The 18,212-nt window shown below is 40.5% G+C and overlaps 1 protein-coding gene across 3 annotated transcripts in view; it reads left to right on the forward strand.

The window, feature by feature from the left end:
* Positions 1-18,212, forward strand: part of LOC144244703 (uncharacterized) — a 58,557-nt gene that overhangs the window by 34,774 nt on the left and 5,571 nt on the right. The window lies entirely within an intron of this gene.

Consider the following 18,212-nt stretch of genomic DNA (forward strand, 5'->3'; position numbering starts at 1 on the left):
AGCTCAGAATGACCCACAGCCTGTGATCAGCAAATGGCCTGGAGGAAAGAAGAGAAAGAAAAGTAAAGGAGGGAATTGGAAGCAGGGAGAGGGAAGGGAGGGAAACTTCATACAAGTGCAGAGAATGAATGTAGCAGAAAGTACGTCCCTCAAACAAGCGTGAAAGTTGATGGCAGAGAGTAATCATTCAAAGGGTAGTGCCAGTTTTGCTCTTTCTTCCTCCAATGTGGTTCTTTCTTCTTTGGGGTTATTTTTCTCATCCTCCAACATATTGTAGGGGGTTCCATCTGCTTTTCATTGATTCATAGAATAATTTTTTCCTGTAGCAAAGGAAAAGCAACATGGGCTACTGAAAGTGTCTCCTGACTTATCCCTTCCTGTCTGAGCCACTCCATCAATCATGGTGTGACTGGAGAGAAAGGCGGCCATCTTCTTGTGTTTAATCTTGTGTTTAATTATCCTCATGAGGTACGTGGAAGCTGAGTAAATATTTGTAAAGAAATTAAAGCTTTTTGGATTAAAAAAAGAGTCAAGTAAGGGTGAAGTCTTCTTAGAGATGATAAACTTGATGCACATTACTGAGAACAGGGTCTTTTGTGAGTGATGCAAATGACTTTTGTCCTAATAACATTTTCATGATGCTAATTTAAAACATTCTTGAAGTCCCAATTAAAAATGAATGCGTTTTTTTTTTACTTTTATGTTTTAAAAGAAGCCTAATTTTAAGCATATAATTGAGGATTTATTACACCGCCCTTTACCAGAGATCTAATTATAAAATACTGTGCACTGTTTTCCACACTTTCAAAAAGGATTACAGTACTTGATTTTTGAGTGATTTTTTCCTAGACTTGCTCTCAAAAGTAAATGATACTTCTAGTATAATCATGTGTATAACAGTAATTAGTTAGGATTTCCTCTTAGGAGTGACGCTTCCTAGTGTGCCTTCAGAAAATAATAGATTAATTATTTTGAGGTGCTGACTATATAACATGGGGTTATGGTGGCGGATCAAAATAAAAATAGTGCACCTTTCTTACTCTAAATGCATCTTCTTCACACCATTGTCACCCTGGGTTTCCTGTCTTGGTGCGGGGCATTATCAACCTCTCAGAGCCCATGTGGAAACACACGCCGAACTGGGTGGGTTCGGGGACTCTTCCCTTCACACATCTCACAGTCCCACCAGTTATCAGTCTTGGTCATTTCTTCTCTTGTCATTTCTTCTCCCTATTTCCTCCCCTCATCCCCAGGGCACTGGGAGTTCGAACTTTATCAACCTTTGCGTGGTCTGGTGAGATTCTTTATGGCGTATCCCCATCAGTAAACTGATGCATTCAACCCCCCATTGTATTATTTTTTATATTTGATGAAATGAAATCTATGCACTATTTGTCTAACATTTTATATATTATAAAGAAAAATTTTAGATACAGATGAATGAAACAATATATTTTTTTAGGTTTATTTATTTATTTTGAAAGAGAGAGAAAGCACGTATGGAGGGAGGGCAGAGAGAGAGAGAGAGAGAGGGAGAGAGAGAGAATCCCAAGCAGGCTTTGTACTATCAGTGCAGAATCCAATGAGGCTCTCAGACTCACAAGCCATGAGATAATAACCTGAGCTCAAGTCAGACGCTTAACTGACTGAGCCACCCAGGTGCCCTGAAACAATAATTTTTAAATTATTGTTTAAATAAAAGCACAAAAGCAATTGCCCCACAAATTATAGAAATGTGTTTATGTTTATTAAGCATCTTGAAAAATTTTGCAAGTAAACTTTTTATTTAATTTTATTTAACACGCATGGAGAAAAGAGGACAAATCATGAAGTTTCTAGCTTGATGACCTTTTGCAAAGTGAACATCGGCACGTAACCATGTGATTTAAATTAAGTCCAGGACGTAGACATCACCAGTACCCTGAAGCTTCCCTGTGTCCTCTCCTAGTCACTACAGCCCCCTTCCCCCACTGCCAACGATAACTGCTAGCCTGACCTCTACCACTATGGACAACATTTACTTGTTTTGAACTTTATATAATAATCAAATAGTACATCCTGCTTGTTTATGTCTAGCCTCTTTTGCTCAATGTGAAGTTTCTGAGGTTGATTCATGTTTTGAATAACAATATACTTTTTCATTCTCCTTGCTTAAACATCTTGCTAGTTTTGATGACTTCCTACTATCAGTAGCTAGCATCTCAAAGCACAATGTACAGTTCAGGTAAGAGTTTCTTTATTGATGCAAAGCAGTGTTGCAAGTATTATGGATAATTTAAACTATTTTGGTCATTGTCTCATCAGATCTGTGCCTACAATGTGGTTGAGGAAGAGTTTGGGCTGGAAGAAGAAGATTTAACCCTGCCATAAAAAGTTTACTTGCAAAACTTTTAAAGATGCTTAATAAATGTAAACACATTTAACTCTGCCATTTCTGCTTGAATTATTCACATCATCCACCAATCTAATGTCTCTTTGCAGGAATCTTTTAAAAACCATATGTTCATTTTGTAAGGGCTAGTTGAGCTTAAATTAGATACCATAGACCATAAATCCACTTGTTGGGCAATGTTAGGTGAAATATGCAATGTCAAGTGTGTGAGATGAGAAATTCCCTGCCAGCTCGTCACAAAAGTCTCTACTCTTCTATCACAGTAAGTGGCCCTCTGGCACATGGAAAAAGTGAAGGTCTTCACATTAATTTATATATGAAATGCTAGTAAACCATAATTGTTTTAGAGAACAATGTAATATAATAAATACATATCAACAAGTTCCAATATTCCCTTTCCATACCATAGTGGGTCAGCTTGTATCCCTTCTAGGCAATTCTTCCCACTTTGGAAACCACTGATGAAATGGCTATAAGAATGTCTCCTCAACTCTTTGCTAGCCTCTCATCCCACTGAAGTCCACCATCCAAATAGCTGCTGAATCATATTTTTTTAAATGCGTATCTAATTAAGTATTTCCATACTTGAAACTCTTGCCTCCCACCCCCAACCCCTCCTTCATTAGCTCTACAAACTGCCTCCAGCCTACGGGCCAAGCTCTTTCATTCCCACCCTGCAGACTGAGCTGTCTCCCCAGCCATGACTCCCCGACTATCTTCGAGTCAATGCTAAACTGCTTATTGTCATCTCAGCATTAGCTATGTTGATCCAGGCTTCCTTACCTGCTCCTGGCTTGCCTTCCTTGCCTAGAAGGCATTGTTGGAACTGGCACGCAGGGGAAATGCTTTTCCCTCTTTGCAACTCATCTTAAGAATCCTCTTTTCCCTGGAGTTTCTCTGCTTTAGCAGTGGGATTTTCACAGCCATCTCATGGATCAGGGCTCTGCTCTCCACTTCTGCCTCAGTTTCTTGTGCCAGCACCTTCTCAAAAAGTACACTCTCAGCAGACAGTGATGGTTTTCAAATGACCAAACTCATCGGACTCAAAACAAAAAAATTACTGGTTCTCAAACTTTAGAGTGTTAAACGATCATCTGGAAGGATTTTAAAAGCTCAGAGAGTCGGGCCTTACTCCCAGAGTTTAATTCAGTCTTGTGCACTATACAGAAAACATATTCTAGAAACTTCTGTCAAAGCTCTCTTACTCTAATGTTGACAGTAGTGGAGCAACCTGGTTGAGTGTGGTTAGAGTAGTGTTGTGGGAAGATTATACACCATATTTCAAAGACTAGATGCCAAATAAGATTTCTTGATAGCAGCACTATTGATATTTGGGCCCAGATAATTCTTTGTTGTGGGGGGCTGTTGTCTGTCTTGTGCATTGTAGTATGTTTAGCACCATCCCTGGCCTCAATCTGCTCGTTTTAAGTAGCAATTCCACACTCATCCACTCTATGCTCTTTCCCCACAAGCCCCTATCCCAAGTTGTTAAGACCCAAAATTTTTTCAGACCATGCCGTGTGGGGGACAAAAATCACACCCCTAATGAGAAGCACTGAGCTAGATTCATCGCTTCTTAGCTGTGTGATTTGGGGCTAATTAGGAAATGTCTCTGTATGTTGGTATTATCTGTCCAATGGGTATAATGAGCTATCTTGAAATGCTGCTGTACAGGTTAAACAAGCTAATGTGTGTGAAAGTGCCTCGCTGATCTGGGCTCAGAGTTGAGCTGGTCCTGAAACCCAGCATTCTCCTGGCTTTCAAAGCCTAGACAATTATATTGCTTCATTTGCCTTTTTCTCCCTTTCATGGGCTCTTCTGTCTCCTTCAGCCTGCTAATCCTCATGTTCTTCAAGGTTTTTTTTTTAATAAGTCCAAGGATCACTTTCATGTAAATGACTATAAAATCTATATCTCTTTCAGCTCCAATAGTGTGTCAGAGATGGCCTGTTGGATATTTTGACTTTGATTTTTCTGCCGATAGCTCAAACTCAACAGGTATAAAAACGATCCATTCTATTCATTTTTTTCTTTCTGATTTTGCTACCTAAGTGCATCATTACTCTTTTCTAAGTCAAATCAGTTCAGGGGTCCACGAGGCCTGGGACAGGGATTGAGCCACATTGGAGGACACAGAGCTGAGCAGTTAAACTGTAGCTCCTGAACATTGTTTTCCTAAGGGTTTGGAGGACACCGCAAAGGGGGTGGGGCGAGGAGAGTATCTTCATACACAGCTAGCATCTTCATAACCCTCCTTCCCACTTCCTGTGTCTCTGCGTTCCCATTGCCTGTCTCTCCCTCCTTTCTCCTCTCCCAGAAGCCCTTGGGGGCACTTTCCCTTCTTCTCCTTTCCTGCTACCGCAGCACCTCATGCATCCTCAAAGTGAAGGGGTTGTGCTCTGGCCTGCAAAGCCACCCCACATCTCCTGGAAGGTGGGTGCTCTCTGCAGTGCTCTGCTCTCCCACGCCCCCAATGGAAACCCTGTTTCATTGAAACTCAGCATTTTCTTTTTCCTTTTGGGAAATATCTTCACTCACTTTGCCTCCTTTATTAGTGAAAAATCCTTAACGGAGATATTCTGGCAAGTAAAATTTCCCATCTTGTGCATAAGTTAAAACACATGGGTTCAACTTTCTTGTTACCCTTGAACCTTGTCTTTCTCCATCTCTCATTTCCAAGCAGACATTCAATTCTACTGATTTCTCCCTTGCAGGTATTTGTATATTCAGCTCTGTATTTTCCTTCCTCCTGTTACTGTCCTGGTTTAAGAAACCATTGTCTGAACAGTGCCTCTCACACGTTAGTTTCATTGGCATCATTTGGAGGACTTTTTATTTAAAAAAATTTTTTTTAATGTTTTATTTATTTCTAGGAGAGATAGAGAGACAGCGTGAGCAGGGGAGGGTCAGAGAGAGAGGGAGTCACAGACTCTGAAACAGTCTACAGGCTCTGAGCTGGCAGTCAGCACAGAGCCCGACGCGGGGCTCGAACTCACGAACCACGAGAATCATGACCTAAGCGAAAGTCGGATGCTTAACCGACTAAGCCACCCAGGCGTGGAGGGCTTTTTAATAAAGAGATTCCTGGTCCCCCTTTCCAGAGTTTCTAATTTAGTAGATCTTGGGTGAAATGTGAGAATTTACACCTCTCAGGCTTCCAGTTGGGGACCACACATTGATGAAAACAGTGCTTGCAAACTTTAATGTTTGTAGGATATCAAAATGGTTCATAAGGTCCACAGTGGGGTATGAAATTCTGCATTTCTCTCCAGCTCTCAAATGATATGAATTCTATAGGTGTGCAGACCACATTCTAAGTAGTAGGAATCTAACTAAAGCAGAGTTCCAGATGCCTATGCTTATAAGGTCCATGCAGGTAATGTGAAGACTGACACATTCTGATAGTATCTCATCAAGCACAGGGCCCATCTAATGGGGATGTTAGTTTTATACAGATGTGGACCCAGGGCTGCGATCAGTTTTTTCAGGAGAATAGAATTATTTTTAGTATTATTTTATCTGTTAGTCATCGTAGGCACGGTACCTGCAGTTTTTCAGGAGCTGATGATATATATATATAACCTAGAATTTTAAAAAAAGGCTTTGGTATCTTTAAAAAGAAAACTGCAAACTAAAATTAATAAATGTTTTAATTAAACGTTTGCAAAACCTAACATGTTGTCAACTAATCAAATGCAAATCAACTTTTAGACAGTTAGGTGTAAATTATATTTAATGTGGGATTCCGGTTCACTTGGATATGTTTGAGAGAAAATGGGGCTGGGTCACCAAATTCGGTGCCTAGGCCCTAAGGACTCTGAAGGATCTTGAACAATCCTTCAGGAGAAGTGGAAAATTCAGGTTTTAATGGGAACTATTCTCATTTTAGATGTTGGCAATTTATTTTGAATTGTTTAAAAGGTATGTAGGCATTTGTGACAATATGGGTAGACTTTGAGGGCATTATGCTAAGGGAGATAAGTCAAAAGAATGACAAGTACTGTATAATGTCACTTATATGAGGAATCTAAAAAAGCCAAACTCATAGAAACAGTGAATAGAATGGCGGTTACCAAGGACTGGGGGGTGAGGGTGCTGGGGAGATTTTGGTCAAAGAGTACAAACTTGCAACTAGGAGATGAGTAAGTTCTGAAGAACCAATGCCCAGTATAGTGATTATAGTCCACAGTACCGTATTATATACTTCAAAGTTGCGAAGAGACTAGATCATAAACATTCTCACCTCAAAAGAGAAATGATAATTATGTGACATGATAGAGGTGTTCACTAACACTATTGTGGTAATCATGCTGCAGCATATAAATGCACCACATCAAACTTTGTACATCTTAGACTTCTACAATGTTATGTGCCAATCCTATCTCAGTTAAAAAAAATAGTATGTAAGCCAAATAAAATCTGCTGTGGGCCAGACTGGAGGCCGTTGGGCTACCAGTGTATTAATTTGGTTTGATTGGCTTGGATTATTGAAATAGTCTTACTGATTTCTCCACCTTCATTCTTTTGACCCATCTTCTTCACAGACATCCCTTCAAACTTTCGAAATCATCCATCTGTATATCTGCAGAGTAAATACAAATTGCTAAACCTGACTTTTCAAACACTGCATCATTTTGCTTTTAATTACCTTTCCAATTTTATTTTTCATTTCATCTGCTCTAGAGGTCCTGCCCTGTATTCAAATTGGACAAACCAAGAGAATTAGAATTTTTCCTGACGTACTTTCCTTACCCTGGATGCCTTTCTTGACCTTTCCAAGCCACTGCTACCTTTTCCTGTGGTATTTGTTCTCTTTAGCATTCGGTAGACAGCTGATGCCACTTTATTCTTTTAATTCATGTTCATATGCATTTGGGTTTTGTCTCCTCGATAAATGTTTAGTGAGGGTGAAAAATCTAGAGTAGTATATGCTGGTCCAAATCCAGAAAGCTGGGGCGCCTGGGTGGCTTAGTCGGTTAAGCGTCCGACTTTCACTTAGGTCATGATCTCGCGGTTTGTGGGTTCGAGCCCTGAGTCGGGCTCTGTGCTGACTGCCAGCTCAGAGCCTGGAGCCTGTTTCAGATTCTGTGACTCCCTCTCTCTCTGACCCTCCCCTGCTCACGCTGTCTCGCTCTCTCTCTCCTACAAATAAATAAAACTGAAACAAACAAACAAACAAACAAAAAACGTTCAAATCAAGAAAGCTAAAAAGTTAACACATCCATCAATGAACCTACCCTCTTAAGAAGTAACTTCTGTTCTTGAATAATAGTATCATGAAACCAAAATGGAGAGTCAATACATAAAAAAGGTCATTAGGGGCACCTTGGTGGCTCAGTTGGTTAAGCGCCCTACTTTGGCTCAGGTCATGATCTCACGGTTCATGGGTTTGAGCCCCACATCAGACTCTATGCTGACAGCCAGCTCAGAGCCTGGAGCCTGTATCTCCCTCTCTCTGACCCTCCCCTGCTCTCTCTCTCTCTTAGAAAAACATTAAAAAAATGTTTAAAAAAAGGTCATTAATCCGGCTGCCTAGGAGCATTCCTAAGACTGATGGAACTGTAGTCCGAATTGGCCAGATATTTTGTTCAAAGTAAAATGTATATATTTTTTTAGAATGAAAGTCTGTGACAAGAAATATAGGACATTATTTTCCTCAAAAGCTTCTATGTATTACCTTTGTCTGCTTATACTTTCTCCAGAATGCAGTACAGATGAGATATAGCCCCAATTTACCAAGTTTTGTATTGGATTGATTGGATTGAATTTTCATTACTCAGTCATGGTTCTTAGTATCATACTATCACATTGTAAGATGGCTCTTAGTATCATATTGTCTATCACATTGTAATATGCTTTAAGGCAAGTTGTAATCTATTATTTATATTTAATAAAAACTACTCCTCAGCACATAACAAGTTCATATGTAAGGTACTGCCACCCACACCTAAGAATCTGAGATTACAGAATCTTTTTATCTTGTATCGGAAGGTTAACACTGAGTGCTGACACTGTCATCACTAGCGGTTCACTGACTTTGACCTTCCGACCTTTTACTCCAAGTGTGAAATGCTCTCATACTCTTCCTGGCAATCTAATTATGATGTTGGCTTTTCCTTTTTGTCTTCCTTGGCTCTGCTATCTTCAAATGACATCTCTTATTACCTCTGTTAGTGAGAGTGGCCATATTTTTCTGCGACCAGGTTAGTTCCCCTTAACGAAGGGAAAGCTTCGTCCATTAGTATTCCCAATTGGTTTCTAAAAATAAAGCCTAATACTTTCCTTAGGACAGAAGTTAAACCAGCCCATCTACAATTTTCTGAACCTAGAGTATCCCTGGATCTTTATTATTATTACCTAATTTCAATTTCTCAAGAACTTCTTTTGAATTCTTTACTGATGTGACTCCAATTAAATCACCTTGTTGTTTAAGTGTTGTGCTATAAATTCGGCCCATCAGGACCTTTTAAAATGAGTTAACACTAATCTTGACCATGTGGTCAGTAAGTGTTGATGCTGCAGTCTTGTGCATTCTCTTGTTTTATGAGCAAATGAGTCTTGTGAGGGATGCAAAGACGGTTTCCACTGCCTGCTCGCCAAAGCTGATGTACTTCTGATCCCCTAAAGAGCGGTTTGAAATAAAATCAGGCAGAATACATTGAAAGTTAGTTAGCTTGTTTATTTCTTTCATTTTGAGTTAAACTTTTTTTTTCCGTTTTCTTTCTCATCCTTAGCCTAATGGTCCATTTCCAAACTGGAGTTAAGTAGCTATGTGTGTATTCACACCCATCTTCCACCCATCTGCTCTTTTCCTGCTTGGGGCAAGTTTTCTAAAACAATTCCATTTTGTCAGTTTCCACCTCATTTAAATACATTCAGAAAGCTGTGTATTACTGTCCTCAACAGTCTTCCAAACTTTTGAATTAATCTGCCATTTAAAATTCTTTTTTTCTTTTTTTTAACTTTTGGAACTTTCTCCGAGGACCTTTGAAGCTATTAAAAAATAACTCCGGTAGAGTCCAATGCTCTACTTCTCTTACACCTGCCTTCCCCTTAGTCTTGTGCATTACTAAAAGAAAAGTTGTTTAATTTCTTGTTTCTTGCCTACTCTGTTAGTTTTTCCTATGTTACGTTAACCAGTTTGCTTAAAGTGGTAAGTTTTTTTTTAATATTCTATTTGTTATAGTATATAAAAATAAAGTAGAAACAGTATGAGTTTGGAGTAGCAAATATCCTGATTAATGTATAATTCTCATCAGTTCCTTTTACCAGAATGGATGCAACCTTTGGGCCTCTAAATATTTTTTGTGCCGAAGATGTATGAGGTGTGGGTCCAAGAACAGAGTGCATTTCTGATGAAAGGAGTAACCTCTGCATAAGCCAGAGAATACATGGATGAAAACAGCACTGAGGGGGTGCACTAGGCTGGCTCAATCAGTAGAGCATTGATCTTAGGGTCGCAAGTTCAAGCCCCACGTTGGGTCTAGAGCTTACTTTAAAAAAAAAGGCATTGAGGATAATTGTGTACTTAGAATAGTGCTAGCCACTGTGGAAATATGATTTATACAGAGTTAGCATCCTAGTGGGAAAGTAAGACTTTGATATAGACTAATATAGACATTTAAGTGACAATATAGGGCAATATGTCAAGAGAAGTTACAAGGCANTGAGTTCAAGCCCCACGTTGGGTCTAGAGCTTACTTAAAAAAAAAAAGGCATTGAGGATAATTGTGTACTTAGAATAGTGCTAGCCACTGTGGAAATATGATTTATACAGAGTTAGCATCCTAGTGGGAAAGTAAGACTTTGATATAGACTAATATAGACATTTAAGTGACAATATAGGGCAATATGTCAAGAGAAGTTACAAGGCACTATTGGCAAGAGTGGGTTGTGGATATCACTGGGGAGAGTGGTCAGAGATGTCTCTGTGGAAGAGCCAACACTAGAGCAGTGTTTTTTGTGATGGGAGGATCCACGTAGGTAACAGGCAAGGAAGAGGGCATCTTGGGTGGGAACGGTAGTGAGACTGAGGCTTACAGGCAAAAAGCGGAATATATGGCAGGTCCTAATGAGTACTACTGTCAATGATCGCTATTGTCAGGAGTGAGATCTAATTTGGAAAAGGCATTTAGGGGCCAGATTATGGAGGGCCTTGATTGAAAATCTAGGGAATCCGGGGTTTATCTTTAGCCCAGTAAGATATTATTGGATAAATTATTGGTCTCTCTGTATTTCAGTTTACTATAACCTTAGGATAATAATAGTTCCTATTGCATAGGACTGTTGTGGGAAATAATTGAATTTATGTTTTAAAATTATTTTGTTCCTGGGGGCTCCTATTGTAACTTTACAGTGATGTTGCTTATTAAAAAGTAAACGCCATCATGTTTTAAGAAGAAAAAATAACAGAATTGCAAATATTGTGAATTAGTCGAAGACAGTGGTTTAGGTGTTATTGGATACTCATCTTTAGGTTCATTGTGGAAGACACTGACTGGATTAAAAAGGAGTTAATTTTGTGAGCTAGAATTAGTTTAGGGAAAAGAAAGGAAAATGAGAGGAGGCCCGGAAGTGATTCCCACTGCTTTGGGAAAGACTTCTTGCCCAGTAGCCGGGGCGCTACCATCCTTTTCTAGAAGACTACACAGGTTAAGCTCTCCCAAACACTGCCATCTTATCTGGCTTAATGGCACTTTGTGAAAGGAAACTAACTCAGTGCCAATGACCTTACACACATATCCGTGTTCACAGATTCGCTGAATTCAGCAGAACTTGGCATACATGGGACACAGTCTACTCTCTTAAAGAATAAAACACATTAAGATCAAATGTTTGCAATTTGAGCGACAGTGTGGTATAATAGAATATAGGGATGTGGAGGGTGGAGGTCACACACAAACCATAATTTAAGTGTGTGATTCCAGGCAAGTTATTCAACCTTTCTGACATCCTTTTTTATTCATCAGTAAAATAGTAATTATTTCAGAAGATCACAGTGAGGATTAATGAAACAATGTGCCTCACATGACAATCATGGTATCTGGTAGGCAGTTAAGTAATAATCATAGTGTGTTAGAGGTAGCCTGTGCCAGCTCTCAAGAACTGATTGATAAATTACCAGAAATTTTGAGAGCTAATTGTTAAATACAGTCATCATTAACTTACAACTAAATAAATTATATTTAAAACAACTGTAATGTATACTCAAAGCATATCACTTTCTAATCATTTTATTATATGTTATTATTATCTGTTTATGCTCTGAGGCTATTTCCATCTATTGTAACTGTCGGATGGAAATAATACAGAACAGTGTTCCACTGCATGGCTCTTCCCAGCTCGGCATTCGATGACTACTTGGTGCTAAGTTGAAATCATGGTGGAAGTATTTGCACCACAGATATTGGTAAATGCTACACATCGGGGCTCCCCCCTCCCCGCCCTCCTGAAGAGAGCATGTAAAGCATCTGGCAGAGTGCATGCATGGCATACAGAACAAGCTGCTGAAACATGAGTCCTCATTGCTCTTGAAGGGGTTCATTAATTAGACTTTTAGAAGTGGAAGGAATCTGAGACATAATCTCATTCAAGTCCTGAGGCCGTTGGGTAACAGGGACTTAGGAGCCCTAGCCTGACATTTGGGGTTCAGCCAGAATCCCACTTAGGCCTTGTCCAGCTCTGCCCTCCTGAGGTCCAAGTCTGGTGACTCATCTGGGGTCTCACTCTCTTCCTCAAGTACTTGGCAGCGCTACCAAGGGGCACTCCCTCGCTGCCTCTGCCAGTGTTCCTGTTTTGGGACCCTGAGCCCCTTGGGTTAGGACTTTGCCTTGTCCTTGCCAGGCCGACCTTCCACTGCCTGGAGCAGACCCTGGCTACCTGCGGCCACCCGGCATGAGTGAGTCTCAGGAGTTCACTTGCACCTGCATTCACTGCCATCAGAGCCCTTCGTCACGGTTAGCCTCAGCGTCCCAGACCAGGCGTGCCAGGACCCATGGTCATAATAGTGCCCCACTCACGCTAGCTCCCACGTATGGCCTGCTGCACAGAGCTTCCTCCTCCCAGCCCCTGTCCCTGTGGGCAAGTTGGCCTCTGGGTCATGTATCCTGCTAGGCTTCCCTGTCTTCCTGTGGTTGGTTGAGGCCAGGGAGATCCTGTGACGAAATATGAAAAGAGTCAAACTGCAAAGAGAAAGCAGCTCTACCAGACATTAAAATATACTATAAAGCCTATCTAAGAGAGCTTGACGCTGGCTCCTTGGACAAGGGGGTCATCCCAGAACTGGGGCAGGGAAAATAGAAGACGGACCTGCAAAGTCTTACGATCTTATTTAGTGGGGGGAAACACCTGAGTTTTTTCCACTGAGATTGGGCACAGGGGCATTTCTACCAAACTTTCAAAGACCATGTGGTTCACATGCTCTATAAATTATTCCTGATCAGGTGTCAATAAACCAAGGCCCACAGATCAAACCTGGCTCACTGCCACCTATTTTTATATATGAAGTTCAACTGGATGGTCACACATGGTCACAGCCACTTCTTTCCTTATTGTCTGTGGCTGCTTTGGGGAAAGCTGAAGAGTTGGAACAGAGATTGTGTGGACCGCAAAGCCTAAAATATTTACTGTCATTTCCTATCAACCTATTATGGAAAGATGTGCTGGCACCTGTTCTAAAACACTGAAGAGGGAGGAGAATTCTCTAATTCCTCTTATGAAACAAGTTTAACATTTAACACTGGTACATAAGCCAGATCAGGACAGTACAAAGAAAGAGAATAACATACCTATATCACTCCTGAATATTGGCGCATAGATACTAACTAAAATATCCCAGAAGAAATGTTTTTCTGAAACCTCTGTGACATTGGTTTTTGTTTTTATTTTATTTTGTTTTTTCTTAAATAGTTTATCGTCAAGTTGGTTTCCATATAACATCCAGTGCTCATCCCCACAAGTGCCCTCCTCCACGTGATGTTTTGAGGAGAAATTTATTAGCACTTTTGTTCAGGGCCACACACATCTGCGTTGTCACCAGTGGTGGTGGTTTTGGATTTTCGGGGTCCCTGTGCTTAGTGTTGGGGATATGAATGCAAATAAATTATAAATGATGCCGTCAATGCACTTACTATCCATGATAGGGGGGATATAGACACTGAAAATATTTTGCTCAGAAGTGATGATGTGGGGGCGCCTGGGTGGCTCAGGTGGTGAAGCATCACCTCTTGATTTTGGCTCAGGTCATGATCTCAGAGTTAATGGGATTGAGCCCCACTATCAGTGCGGAGCCTGCTTTGGATTCTCTCTCTCCCTGCCCCTACTCTGCTTTCTCTGTCTTTGTCTCTCAAAATAAATAAACATAAAAAAAGTGACAATGTTTATCAGGGTATAAATGGGATGTATAAAAGCAATTACCATGTCAAGGGGTTCAAGGAAGGGAGGTCCTTGAGGGTAGGCACACTGCATTGGACATTACCTTGTTCATTTGCCCATACTGAACCTGGCACACATCTACTATGAGTAGGAAGCTTCACCTGTGTACTGCTACGTTCCTTGTGACCAGCACAGAGCTTGGACTCTGTGGGTTTTGTTTTTTTCCCTTTGGGTTTTGTTGTTGTTGTTGTTTGTTTGTTTGGCAATCACTGGCCAATGGGTCACGGAGACACATTTCTGGCACCCAACTGCATGCCCTCTGCTTACTGTTGGGAACCACATTTGGGACCTTGGTTCCATTCGCAATAGAATGTGCATCTTTGCAATGAGATAAGCAAGGCCCACGTAGCTTTCTTGGAGATTGCTGTTATGNTTCTGCTTACAGTTGTGTTGGGAACCACATTTGGGACCTTGGTTCCATTCGCAGTAGAATGTGCATCTTTGCAATGAGATAAGCAAGGCCCACGTAGCTTTCTTGGAGATTGCTGTTATGCTCANTGTCATGGGTGGGAAAATCTTCAGCACTTCTGAAAGTGTCAGAAACTTTCAAAGAGGAGGGAGAACATGCTTTGAAAGCTGAGCTAAAACCCTTCTCTCTTCTGAATGCACTTCACAGCCCCAGGTCTGGTCTTTTCAATTTGGCTTTTGAAGTTCTGTTATCTTTCAAGCTTAATTCCTCTTGGAGTGTGACCAACTTACTAGAGAAGTTACGTTTTTCAAAAGGAATATTGAAAGCAGAGCATTTCCGTCGGATTATGGATAGCGTTCCTGCACTTCCACTCCCGTTAGCATTTGCTGTTCAAAAGTGCAGTCCCACGTGCACCTGTGGGTCCTACACTGTTTCCCAAACTGACAAGGACAAGCAACATGAGTCTGCTAAACAGATACCCCCTCCATCCTGCCGATCCTGGTGTGAGCGAGTTTAGGTCCAGATGCATGAGACTGTTGCCTCTTAGACATCATGGGACCCACCACCATTTTCTGAGGTGTGAGTGTATTAGAAAATGAAGTATGTCAAAATACGTGATATGTCCCAGAGTTTTTCAGGATTGGCAATCTAATGTCATTTGGAGGTAATGCCACTAGTCGACTTTGACCTCTTTGCCAGTGTGAGGCTTGGAGCCAAGCCTGATGCCAAGTGATGAACCCTACATGAAATGTGTGTATCCAAGAGCATCTGTAGTTGGTGGTCCCTGGGTGGCATTGGGCATCAGAAGCTACTTTTCAGCAAACAGTGATCTTTTGAGATTCTTGATATTATTTAAATAGTTAAATACTTTCATTCACAATTTTTAAAAAAATCCTTTACTGTGGTGTAAGGAAGGAATCTTGGGCCTGCATGGGTTGGGGGGTATAGATGACATAATACTTGTCCTAAAGATACTTGTGATACAGAAGAAATGTCACATAAAGACACCATTCTCTTAATTATGCTTCATTTATTATGATAATAAAACCAACAAGTACCTTTTAGAATAGAGAATAGTGGCTCTTCACCTGGGCTGCCTATCTGTATTTCGAGGGATAGGAACTGACAGGCATATTTCTTTTGAGTCTCTCCAGAACTCCTGGTGAAGTACTGAAATACACAGCCCGGTGGGCAGATGTTGGCTGTGTTATCCATCCTGCCCTAACACGTGTGATTCTATTGACTTCGAGGGATATTCAAGTCAAGATTTTTCATCTGTTTGCTGCTTCTGCTTCTTCATTTAGTGAATTTTCCCAAATCATTCATTCACCAAAATATATTCCTACAAGTTTTGCCTGTGTCTGTGTGATGTAACCAATCAACTGAGATGCAATTTCAACTTGCAAATATTTCTACCATTAGTAGAAATGGGTCATCTATGGTTTGGTTGTTTTACTTATACATAGAAGCCTTAGTCAAATAATTAGTTCAATTAATGTAATTCTTTAGTTATTATCTATTAATGATTTTCTAAACATGTCAAGCAAGTGAAAGTGGGTGTTTCTCCTACTCTATGATGTGGAAGTTATTGTGTATATGTAGATCTGTTATTCTCCAGTATTCTGGTGGCTTGTGAATGGTTGGTCTCCTTCTCTTTGAGTCCATCATTTTGTGTCCACACTTACCCAGGCTAAAATGCATGAACATGTAAAGAGGTAGAAGTCAAATGTAGTTAAAAACACCAACAAGAAGCTCTACTTCTCTACCATCAGTGAACTAGATGCTCACCTTTACTATTGTAATACCCTAAGCAGTGATAGTCAGAGCATGGTTTGCTATGATGTACGTGCCAATTAGTTTATTGCTTTTGTAGTTTACAATTTTAATTCATGCTTAATGAAATGTAAAACTTAACAGTGTAATAGAGAAAATTTAGAGATCCACATTTATTGAGGAGCTAGGTCTCTTACATAAATATAATTTAATATTTACTGCCTCTCTGTTTGTTAGGAGGGCATAAAGAAGTGAAATGACTTCATCTGTCACACTGCTACCTGGCATTTGAAGGCAGAGAGCTGAGGTTGAAGATAGCCCTTGGTTCTTAGCATTTATATCTTATAATGTATTTAAAGGATAATGGGTATTTGGGCTCTGCACTGCAATATGGAGCCTACTTGGAATTCTCTCTCACTCTCTCTCTGCCCCTACCCCACTTATGCTCTTTCTCTCTCTCTCTCAAAATAAATAAGCTTAAAAAGAAGCACTGAAAAATAAAATAAAAGTATAATGGGCACTTGGGGGCCCAGCAAAAGGCTGTACTATGTCTACTGCTGGGGGACAGGTCTGGTTGTTTGGTGGGTTGACCAGCAGAGGTCTATTTGCATAGAGGACCTTAGACCCTCCTGGCAGAGAACCCACTCTACAGGACGAAAAAGCAGGTAAACAAATGTTAAGCCAGCAGTGAGGCCTCTATCATCATAATGAAAGAGGATTTATTCACTTAATTTACAAATCCAAAGCATAAAAATGTTTATTCAACACTATCATGAGATTCTAAGTTTAACATGGCATCTATTACCTAGATTTGTCCTCTGTTCTTGCCTGAACTTTGGAGAGGGTCAATTCTGAACATAGGGGTGGAGAGAACTGCTTTGTTGATATCTCCATAGGAAGGTTTTGGTATTTTTTAAAAGGGAGTATAACAATAAGCGTAGAAGGATACCCCCTCACACACATTCATACATTGGCATAGTCTTTGGGGGTGGGAGGCCGTGGCAATGCCCACTGGTGAAGCCACACTGCCTGGCCACATTGGCTGTGGTACCGAGAGATGCCATACCCAACAGGTGCACTGTGACTCTGGCTGGTGTGTGTGTCAGCAGAGCTAAGGGGCTCCTGAGGACTCCTGGGAAGGCTTTGTGAGCATGTTGCAGAGGCTGGGACCCACATGGGGCACGAGCCAGCCAAAGAGATTGGAAAATAATTAATTTCACGTAAAGAATTTTTAAGTTATTTCTCCAAATATTTCAAAGACATTGTTTAAGGAGAATTTCAAAGGTTTAAAGTGACTTCTTTGAAGATGATCCCCTGGTAACCGATAATTTGACCAATTTAACAGACTGTTTAAAACAGGGTGGGTGTGGCTGAATTCAGCTGGGAGGTCTGGGTCTATAAACACAGATAACACCCAGTGGTGTCTACTCCCTATTCAGTCTTTGCCCTGTGGGGGCTGGGTTGAAAAGCCAGACATTGAGCCTATTCTGTCCTTCGGATTCAGACCATTCACCTCAAATGCCTTTTGTTTTTAGTGATGTTTACATCTTAGCACAGAGTTCCCAAAGACATTTCAGGATCCCAGAGGGAGTTATCAATTCCATGTTCTCAGAGCTTGAGGCCTGGGCCTGTGCACCTACTAATGTCACTAATTTTTTACATCAGTGCCTCAAGCACACCAGATACAGATAATAATGCCAAGTAAACATGTTTTCTTAAATTTATCTTTAAATTTAATTGTGCTTTCCGAGAAACTTGATACAATTCCAAGGTGAAAAACTCGTGGTGGTGGTCAAGCCAAAGTAATGTAATAATCACATGGGGATGGGACCCTGTTACAGAATTGCTGAAATTCACACACGCACATGTGTCCACATGCACACGGTGGCATGTATAATACTTCCTGTGTGAGCACTGTCAGTATCCTCGAATTAGCAAGACCTATGTCTTTTTACCATTGCAGCCTCTTATACTAGATGTAGTGACACTTTAATTAGTCAAGTTTTATTCTTTCATCAAAGTATTTGTTTCCAGATAAGTTGATGTGCTTTTGAAATATGAACTTATTGAGTGTTTCTCTTCTTTATATATTCACTTTGTTTGGCTGGACTGTGCCAGCTTTGGAATGTAATTTTAAAAAGGCAGCTATGCAAATTTGACAGGTAATCGTTAACAAAAGAATAGTTTTGATTAGTCCCATAATGA

The sequence above is a fragment of the Crocuta crocuta genome, unplaced genomic scaffold (assembly GCF_008692635.1).
Source record: "Crocuta crocuta isolate KB4526 unplaced genomic scaffold, BGI_CrCroc_1.0 scaffold147, whole genome shotgun sequence".
Classification (NCBI taxonomy): domain Eukaryota; kingdom Metazoa; phylum Chordata; class Mammalia; order Carnivora; family Hyaenidae; genus Crocuta; species Crocuta crocuta.